The sequence below is a fragment of the Arachis stenosperma genome, chromosome 6, assembly GCF_014773155.1.
Source record: "Arachis stenosperma cultivar V10309 chromosome 6, arast.V10309.gnm1.PFL2, whole genome shotgun sequence".
Lineage (NCBI taxonomy): Eukaryota > Viridiplantae > Streptophyta > Magnoliopsida > Fabales > Fabaceae > Arachis > Arachis stenosperma.
The window spans coordinates 24,258,100-24,267,062 of NC_080382.1; the positions used below are offsets into that span (position 1 = coordinate 24,258,100).

At 34.6% G+C, this 8,963-nt stretch overlaps 1 non-coding gene across 1 annotated transcript; it reads right to left on the reverse strand.

Moving 5' to 3' along the window:
* Positions 1-8,550: 8,550 nt before the first annotated feature.
* Positions 8,551-8,658, reverse strand: LOC130938362 (small nucleolar RNA R71). Its single transcript, XR_009069531.1, has one exon. It is a non-coding gene; the product is annotated as a small nucleolar RNA R71 (small nucleolar RNA).
* Between the last annotated feature and the right edge of the window lie 305 nt (positions 8,659-8,963).

Sequence of the window (8,963 nt, forward strand, 5' to 3'; positions counted from 1 at the left end):
CAACATAATAGTTAATATGATTACATGTATAAATGAATTGAATATTACAAAATAAAAATAAAAACATAATTATACTAAATAATTTCTTTATATAATAAAAATTGTCTCAAACCAAAATATATTTATAACATTGATCCAAAAGTAATAGAATGAAATTAACTGGAAAAATTCATACAACTCAAATTAAAGTAAGCATAGCCATATCAAAACCATAATATCACTTGGCCAATAAAGGTATCTTCTAATAAAAATCATTAGTCAACCATACATGTAAAGATCCTAAATAGCACTCTATCTTAGCCAAAAAACCACAATAATAGTCAGCTTACTCTTCATTGCTTAATCTTCATTGTTATCCTGCATAATTATATAGATAAGTAGTTAAAAAAATATTCATAATGACATTCGTAATTATAAAAATTAAATGGAACACGTAGTCATAGTAAGCCAAGAAAGCATATATACTAAAAAAATAACATGGTCACGGCAGAAGAGGTGAATTCAAGAAATTATGTATTATCTTGTTTCATTCAAACTATGAAAATCTACTGGTGTTTCTTCCTTCCATTTCCTTTAACACAATCCTGATATGTCCCTATAGCATTTTCATGCACTAATTAACCAGACTTTCACACTTAAATTAGATATAGGGACAAATTCATATGTACCAAGTGCACAAAATCAAAGATACAACCACCAGAATTACACAAACAAATTTCAGCCATAGCAATACAACTTTAGTGTTAATAAAGCCAACAAACATTTTCAGCCATAGCAATTAATGTAAATGCAAGTAAAAACTATGGAATAAGGAATAGATAAGGACATACCACATCTAAGTTCGGAAAATGTGTTGATCCATGGCCGCTATTCAGATGTCTATTTTTATATCTATTTGACACAGAATTTTGTCAAATAGTTCCTTGTTTCCATCAAACAAGTATTTCAGATAAAGGGAAGCAAAGAAGAGGTGGAAATGCTAGCCGACCAATTCATGAATTGAATTTGGCCGTAATAAAGTAGGTGTAAAGTCAAAATGTGCCAAATTCAGTTCACAATTGGAAATTGATACCATAAAGATTTTAGAAAAATTTGACAGCATTCCGGTAGTAAATTGAGCGTTCCCAAATTAAAACAGTAGCAAACAACAATTCATATGAATTTAGAGAAATTCAAACAGATACAGCGAACAGTAAATTCATATGATTCAGATAACATTAAGCTAGAGTAGCAGAGCAGCAATATACAGCTCATATGAGTTCAAAACACTTCAGACAAAGCAGCAACTATAATTTCATATGAGCTGATATGCATATTCAAATAGGGGCAGCAAGCGCAGTCAAACAAATTAACTTTCCTATGAACCCATATACACTTAAACTCACAAAAACCATATACATAGCTTCATAGGAATTCAAAAAGTGAGCTAAAATTTAGCAAGAGCAAAAATACAGCACTACGATAGCAGAAAGGGATAAAAATAATGGACTCAATCAATATTTCTTTATTGAATTCAACCTGCAATGATCATTTCTAAACAACAACTATTATGCTTGCAGTAGCATTAATTCAATGAATTACTCATAACTGACTCCAACCATGAAGTGCAAATAGGAATAAAGCTTCAGCAGCAATCACAGTTTAAACTCACACATTGAGCATATATCACATTCAGAAATTGATGTAACTGGTACAAGAATGCAGCAGCATTAATAGCACAAACTCAAAAATTCATCAAAGTTAAATTTATCTACAAAAACTTTCAAAACAAAAAGTGTTTCAATATTAAACATATAACACATTAAATCATTCACCTATTCAAGAAATCAACTTCAGTCTCAGAAGAATATTACCATAAGAATCAGCAACTGAGGGAAAAATTGTAGTTTTACTCAAAAGGGGTATAAGTAACTACAATGTCCCCATTTTTATAGATGACTACCTAGATTTCTACAATGGAGATGTCAAACAATCAGATTTCTGTCAATTAGATAGTTAAATTTTTTCTGTCAATTAATTATAAATTATTTTCTTGAAATTATTTTTAACTTTAAATTTTAAATTTTTTAAATTTAAGCTTTAAATCTTAATTTAAAAAAGATAAAATTAAAAATAAATGATTTTTTTATATTTTTTAAAATGAAAACGTACCTTTGTGGGTGCTGGGTGAAGAGAAATTCTTGCTCTTGTTATAACTCCAAATTGTCCTAAGCCTCCAAGAACCGTGTGAAATAACTCTGAATTCTTTTGCTTAGAACATGTTATTAAATCTCCCTTTCCTACAAAGAAACCACACAAATTCATTAATTAATTAAATAATATAGATAGATGATTGCATGAATGAATATAATCTTATAAAAAACGGTGACATCATGAAAAGAAAAAACGTTTCATGTTCATATTTCATATTATTTTATATTAATCTGAAAGAAATGGACCGTGTGTAAGACTTGGACTAACATAAAAGTCATGAAGTCAAACAAAGAAAAATGGAGGCTATGACCATGTGAACGTAACTGCTTCTTAATCTAATAACAACTAAGCTATTCAACAACCAATACTTAAAATTAATTATTGAGTGAAGTCTCAAAACATGTTTAAAATAATTATATAGTTTAGCTTGACATATTAGAAGTGTGTATACAGGTGTGTATACAAGGATTTGATTGTTAATTAAAGTGGAGAAATTGATAAATTAAAAAAGTAAATTATAAATATTTACTCTTAGAAAACTCAATTTTCTTATATAGTTTTACCCATCCATAACCCTTTCATTCTTTGTTCACCTTACCAGGATTGTATATGATTGGTTTTCATGTTAATCAGATTTCTTTCTTTCAATTCAATTTACAATTCAGCTCACCTTTCTTCTTCCTCTTCTACTTCTTCTCTACTCCTTGTCTTCTTTTCATTCTTTATATTCTTCACACCATTTCTGTTTCAGAAGAGTTGGGTGTTGTTTCAGAAGAGCAAGTTGACTTCAATAATAGTTGTATTTCTTCTTTGTCTTCTGAAGAAATTTCTGATATAAAAGCAGAGTAGCTCAATTTAGATGAATCTGTAAGTGAGTCAAAACCGATTCTTGAAGCTAACATTGGCAGTTTAAATTGTGATGAAGATAGTGATATGTTTAAGCAACATTTTGGCAGCTTATCAAATACACACAAGGTTTGTCTTCTTTCATGAAATAATGATGTTATATTAGGCTATTTCTTGGAAGCATAAAGGATTTAAAAGTGTAAGAAAACTCTTATGTCCATTACTTTAAATTAGTCTCTTGGCTTTATTTGTCTTATTCTTATTCTGGGGAAATACTTATTAAGCTGCCCATTATAAAACTGAGAATATAGGTTGGCAATTGAGCTAGTTTATAACTAGCTTTAGTAGAAATTAATGCTTAGCTTATAAAATATATTGCTGGTTCTTTTTAGCATCATCTTGGAAAAATATTGAAAATGACCGGTGGGTGACAAATTGATTATATTTAGGAAAAGGGATTTACGCATCTAATATGTAATATAGAGATAACACTATAGTAGGACTAAGCATAAATGACGTTTTTTCTCTAACTATAAAGTTATTGGCAACAATATTCATGGCCTGTTAATTTGTGAAAAGTTGAGGGTTTGAGTGGGGTTAATTTCTTTCCAAAACCAAGCCTTCTTTGCGGAGAAAATTTTGTCACAAATTTTGGATAATATAGATACAGTTGAAGTACTCTACAACTTGAGTTATTTTCTCTCCAGATTAGACCACATTAGCTAAGTATTTTGAGCTCTTTTAATGGTTATGTGCAGACAAAGTCAATAAATTCAGTAGTTAAAAGGTTTTTCTACAAGGTATGTTGTGCAGCAGAATTACCCAGGAGATTGCAAAAGACTATTTATCAGTCCTGTTAGACATATAACTAATAAAAGCATGAACTCTGAGGAAAAAGCTGCAACTTATACCTTATCCAAAAACAGATCCTTGCAGTACAACGAAATTGACAAATTAAGAAATTCTTCTAAGCATGTATATGTGAGTTTTCAATTCAACTTACAATTCAGCTCACCTTTCTTCTTCCTCTTCTACTTCTTCTCTACTCCTTGTCTTCTTTTCATTCTTTACATTCTTCACACCATTTCTGTTTCTGGCTAACCAAGAAACCGTTCAAACTGTAAGAACTCTGTTGGAAACAGGAAACTGAAAACAGGAAGCTGAAAACAGGAAGCTGAAAACAGAGAAACGAAAGCCAACTTATTCATTGAGAAATCACAGAAACAAAAGCTTATTAACGCTGCATTTGGATTCAGTCTCAGAAACAAAAATACAGAGAAAATAGACAAGTTGTATATTGAATCACAGTTCACAAACCCTAAAATACCACACATCTTCATCAATAACAGCATGCATGTTATCAAATTACAGTTCACAGACCCATATTTCAGAGATTAAAAGCCCCAAATTAAAACCCCTAAAATAGGAACCCTAAGCCACTGATCAATTTCAGAAGCAAATAGAAATCAATACATACCTATTCAATGATGTGAGCACAGCGAAGACGATGATGAGAAGCACGGAGATGATGATGGTGAGAGCGGCGCAGCGACGATGGTGACGGTCGCACACTGATGAGCGGATAATTTGTATGCTTTTTGGCATTGTTTTTAGTATGTTTTTAGTAGTTTTAGTTTAGTTTTTATTATATTTTTATTAGTTTTTAATTAAAATTCACTTTTCTGGACTTTACTATGAGTTTGTGTGTTTTTCTGTGATTTCAGGTATTTTCTGGCTGAAATTGAGGGACCTGAGCAAAAATCTGATTCAGAGACTGAAAAGGACTGCAGATGCTGTTGGATTCTGACCTCCCTGCACTCGAAGTGGATTTTCTGGAGCTACAGAAGCCCAATTGACGCGCTCTCAACGGCGTTGGAAAGTAGACATCCTGGGCTTTCCAGAAATATATAATAGTCCATACTTTGCCCAAGATTTGATGGCCCAAACCGGCGTTCAAAGTCACCCTCAGAATTCCCAGCGTTAAACGCCGGAACTGGCACCTAATCGGGAGTTAAACGCCCAAACTGGCATAAAAGCTGGAGTTAAACGCCAGGAAGAGTCTCTACACGAAAAATGCTTCATTGCTCAGCCCAAGCACACACCAAGTGGGCCCGGAAGTGGATTTTTATGTCATTTACTCATCTTTGTACACCTTAGGCTACTAGTTTCTATAAGTAGGACCTTTTACTATTGTATTTGATATCTAGGAATCTTCGGACATCTTGGTAGCTATCTTTGAGTTTTATGCTATCTTAGATCATTGGGAGGCTGGCCATTCGGCCATGCCTAGACCTTATGCTTATGTATTTTCAACGGTGGAGTTTCTACACACCATAGATTAAGGTGTGGAGCTCTGCTGTACCTCGAGTATTAATGCAATTACTATTGTTCTTCCATTCAATTCCGCTTGTTCTTTATCCAAGATATCACTTGTTCTTCAACATGATGAAGGTGATGATTGATGCCCATCACCATTCTCACCCATGAACAAGGTGACTGACAACCATTCTTGTTCTACAAGCATCTGAGGCTTAGTGAATATCTCTTGGATTCTTCGGAATCTTCGTGGTATAGGCAGGACCTGATGGCGGCATTCAAGAGAATCCGGAAGGTCTAAACCTTGTCTGTGGTATTCTGAGTAGGATTCAATGATTGAATGACTGTGACGTGCTTCAAACCTGTAACCTACTGGGCGTTAGTGACAGACGCAAAAGAGTTATTCTATTCCGGTAGGGGAGGGAACCAAACCGGTGATTGGCAGCACTGTGACAGAGTGTGTGCATTAGCTTTCACTGCGCGGATGGGAGGTAGCTGCTGACAACAGTGAAACCTTACACGAGCTTGCCATGGAAAGGAGTAAGAAAGGATTGGATGAAGGCATTAGGAAAGCAGAGAGACGGAAGGGAAGGCATCTTCATACACTTGTCTGAAGCTCTTACACCAATGATATACATAAGTATCTCTATCCTTATCTTTTATGTTATTTTCGTTCATCACCATATACATCTGAGTTTGCCTGACTAAGATTTACAAGATGACCATAGCTTGCTTCAATACTAACAATCTCCGTGGGATCGACCCTTACTCACGTAAGGTTTATTACTTGGACGACCCAGTGCACTTGCTGGTTAGTTGTGCGAAGTTGTGTAATGCCATGGTATTGAGCCACCAAGTTCTTGGAGCCATTACCGGGGATTATTTGAGTTGTGAAAAAGTATTGTTCACAATTTCGCGCACCAAGTTTTTGGCGCCGTTGCCGGGGATTGTTCAAGTTTTGAGCAAGCTTTTGGTAACATCAGTGCCAAGATCCGGCAACAACATCAAGTTTTTGGTGTTATTGCCCGGGATTGTTTAGGCTGGACAACTGACGGTTCATCTTGTTGCTTAGATTAGGTATTATTTTTTTTCGAAATTCTTGAAGATGAATTCTAGAGTTTCATGATGATTTGTTGAAATCTGGCTGGCTGAGAAGCCATGTCTAATCTCATTGGACCGAGGTTTCAACTTATCACCACAAGAGCTTGTTGATTTTCATCAATTTTGCTCTTGGAGCAGTGATCTGCTAAGATTTGGCTGACCTTTGGTCATGTCTAGTGTTTTGGACCGAAGCTTTCTTTGAAAGCTTGGCTGGCTGTGAAGCCATGTCTAATTCCTGGACCGGAGTCTTAGACTAGCACTGCACTGATTCCTGGAATTCTCATTAAGAATTTTGATACCTTTTCCTACTTAATTTTCGAAAAACACAAAAAAATTACAAAATCAAAAAGACCAAAAATATTTGATGTTTCTTGCTTAAGTTCAGTGTCTCATCCTAAGTTTGGTGTCAAATGCATGTTTTTGTTATAATTTTCGAATCCATGCATATATTTCTTTGTTTTGATCTTTGAATTCTATTGACTTGAAGTATCTTGTGTGTCTCATATGCATTCTCATATTGTTAGTGTCAGTAGTATACAAACTGCCAAGTTTGGTGTCTTGCATGCATTGTTAATTGTATCATTTTGCATTTTGATTATTAAAAATCCAAAAATATTTTTAATTTGTGTCTTTTCAAGTCAATGATACAAAGAATTGAAGATTCAGAACATACTGCAGAGGAATTACACAGAAAAAGCTGAGCATTCAAAAATGCCCAGTGAAGAAGGCAGACTGGCGTTTAAACGCCAGCCAGGGTACCTGGTTGGGCGTTTAACGCCCAAAGAGGTAGCATTTTGGGCGTTAAACGCCAGAATGTATACCATTCTGGGCGTTTAACGCCAGGATGGTGCTAGGGGGAAGATTTTGTTTTCAAATCAATTTTCTTAGTTTTTCAAAATCAAATCTTTTTCAAATCAAATCTTTTCAATCAAATGTTTTCAAAATCAATTCCTTTCCTTTTTAAAAGATACTTACTAACAATTAATGATTTGATTGAACATCTCAAAAATTGTTGCCTTTTCTGTTGAGGAAGGTTTTATGTTTGAATCATATCTTTTCTTGTTAGGCAAGTCATTAATTTTTAAAATCATATCTTTTCAAAGTGTTTTCAAATCATATCTTTTAAAATTGTTTTCAAATCATATCTTCTCGATCACATCTTTTTAAAACCATAACTTTTCAATTAAATCTTTTTAACCACATCTTTTTCAAATTAGTTTTCAATCAAATCTTTTTAATTTCTAATTTCAAAATCTTTTTCAAAAATCACTTGATTTCTTTTCCACTTTGATTTTCGAAAATCAATTAATGTTTTTCAAAAATGTTTTCAAAATATTTTAATGAATTTTCGAAAATTCTCTTCCCTCCTTCCCACATCCTTCTATTTATGGAGTACCACTCCTTCTAAATGCACAATTCGAACCTTATCTAAGTAAAGTTCGAATTCTTCTTCTCCTTCTTCTTTCTATTTCTCTTTTCCTCTGACATTTCAAGGAATCTCTATACTGTGACATAGAGGATTCCACACTTTCTGTTTCTCTTCTCTTTCATATGAGCAGGAGCAGAGACAAAGGCATTCTTGTTGAAGCTGACCCTGAACCTGAGAGGACCTTGAAGCGAAAGCTAAGAGAAGCCAAGGCACAACTCTCTTTAGAGGACCTGACCGAATTCTTCAGGGAAGAAGAACACATGGCAGCCGAAAACAACAACAATGCAAACAATGCAAGGAAGGTGCTTGGTGACTTTACTACACCTACTCCTGATTTCTATGGGAGAAGCATCTCTATCCCTGCCATTGGAGCAAACAACTTTGAGCTTAAGCCTCAATTAGTTTCTCTAATGCAACAGAATTGCAAGTTTCATGGACTTCCAATGGAAGATCCTCATCAGTTTTTAGCTGAGTTCTTGCAAATCTGTGACACAGTCAAGACTAATGGGGTTAACCCTGAGGTCTACAGACTGATGCTATTCCCTTTTGCTGTAAGAGACAGAGCTAGAATATGGTTGGATTCTCAACCTAAAGAAAGCCTGGACTCTTGGGAAAAGCTAGTCAATGCCTTCTTGGCAAAGTTCTTTCCACCACAAAGATGGAGTAAGCTTAGAGTGGAAGTCCAAACCTTCAGACAGAAGGATGGAGAATCCCTCTATGAAGCTTGGGAAAGATACAAACAATTAATCAGAAGATGTCCCTCAGACATGCTTTCTGAATGGAGCATCATAGATATCTTCTATGATTGTCTCTCTGAACTATCCAAGATGTCTTTGGATAGCTCTGCTGGAGGATCTATTCATCTGAAGAAGACGCCTGCAGAAGCTCAAGAATTGATTGAAATGGTTGCAAATAACCAATTCATGTACACTTCTGAAAGGAATCCTGTGAACAATGGGACTAGTCAGAAGAAAGGAGTTCTTGAGATTGACACTCTGAATGCCATATTGGCTCAGAACAAGATATTGACTCAACAAGTCAATTTGATTTCTCAAAGTCTGTCTGGAATGCAAAATGC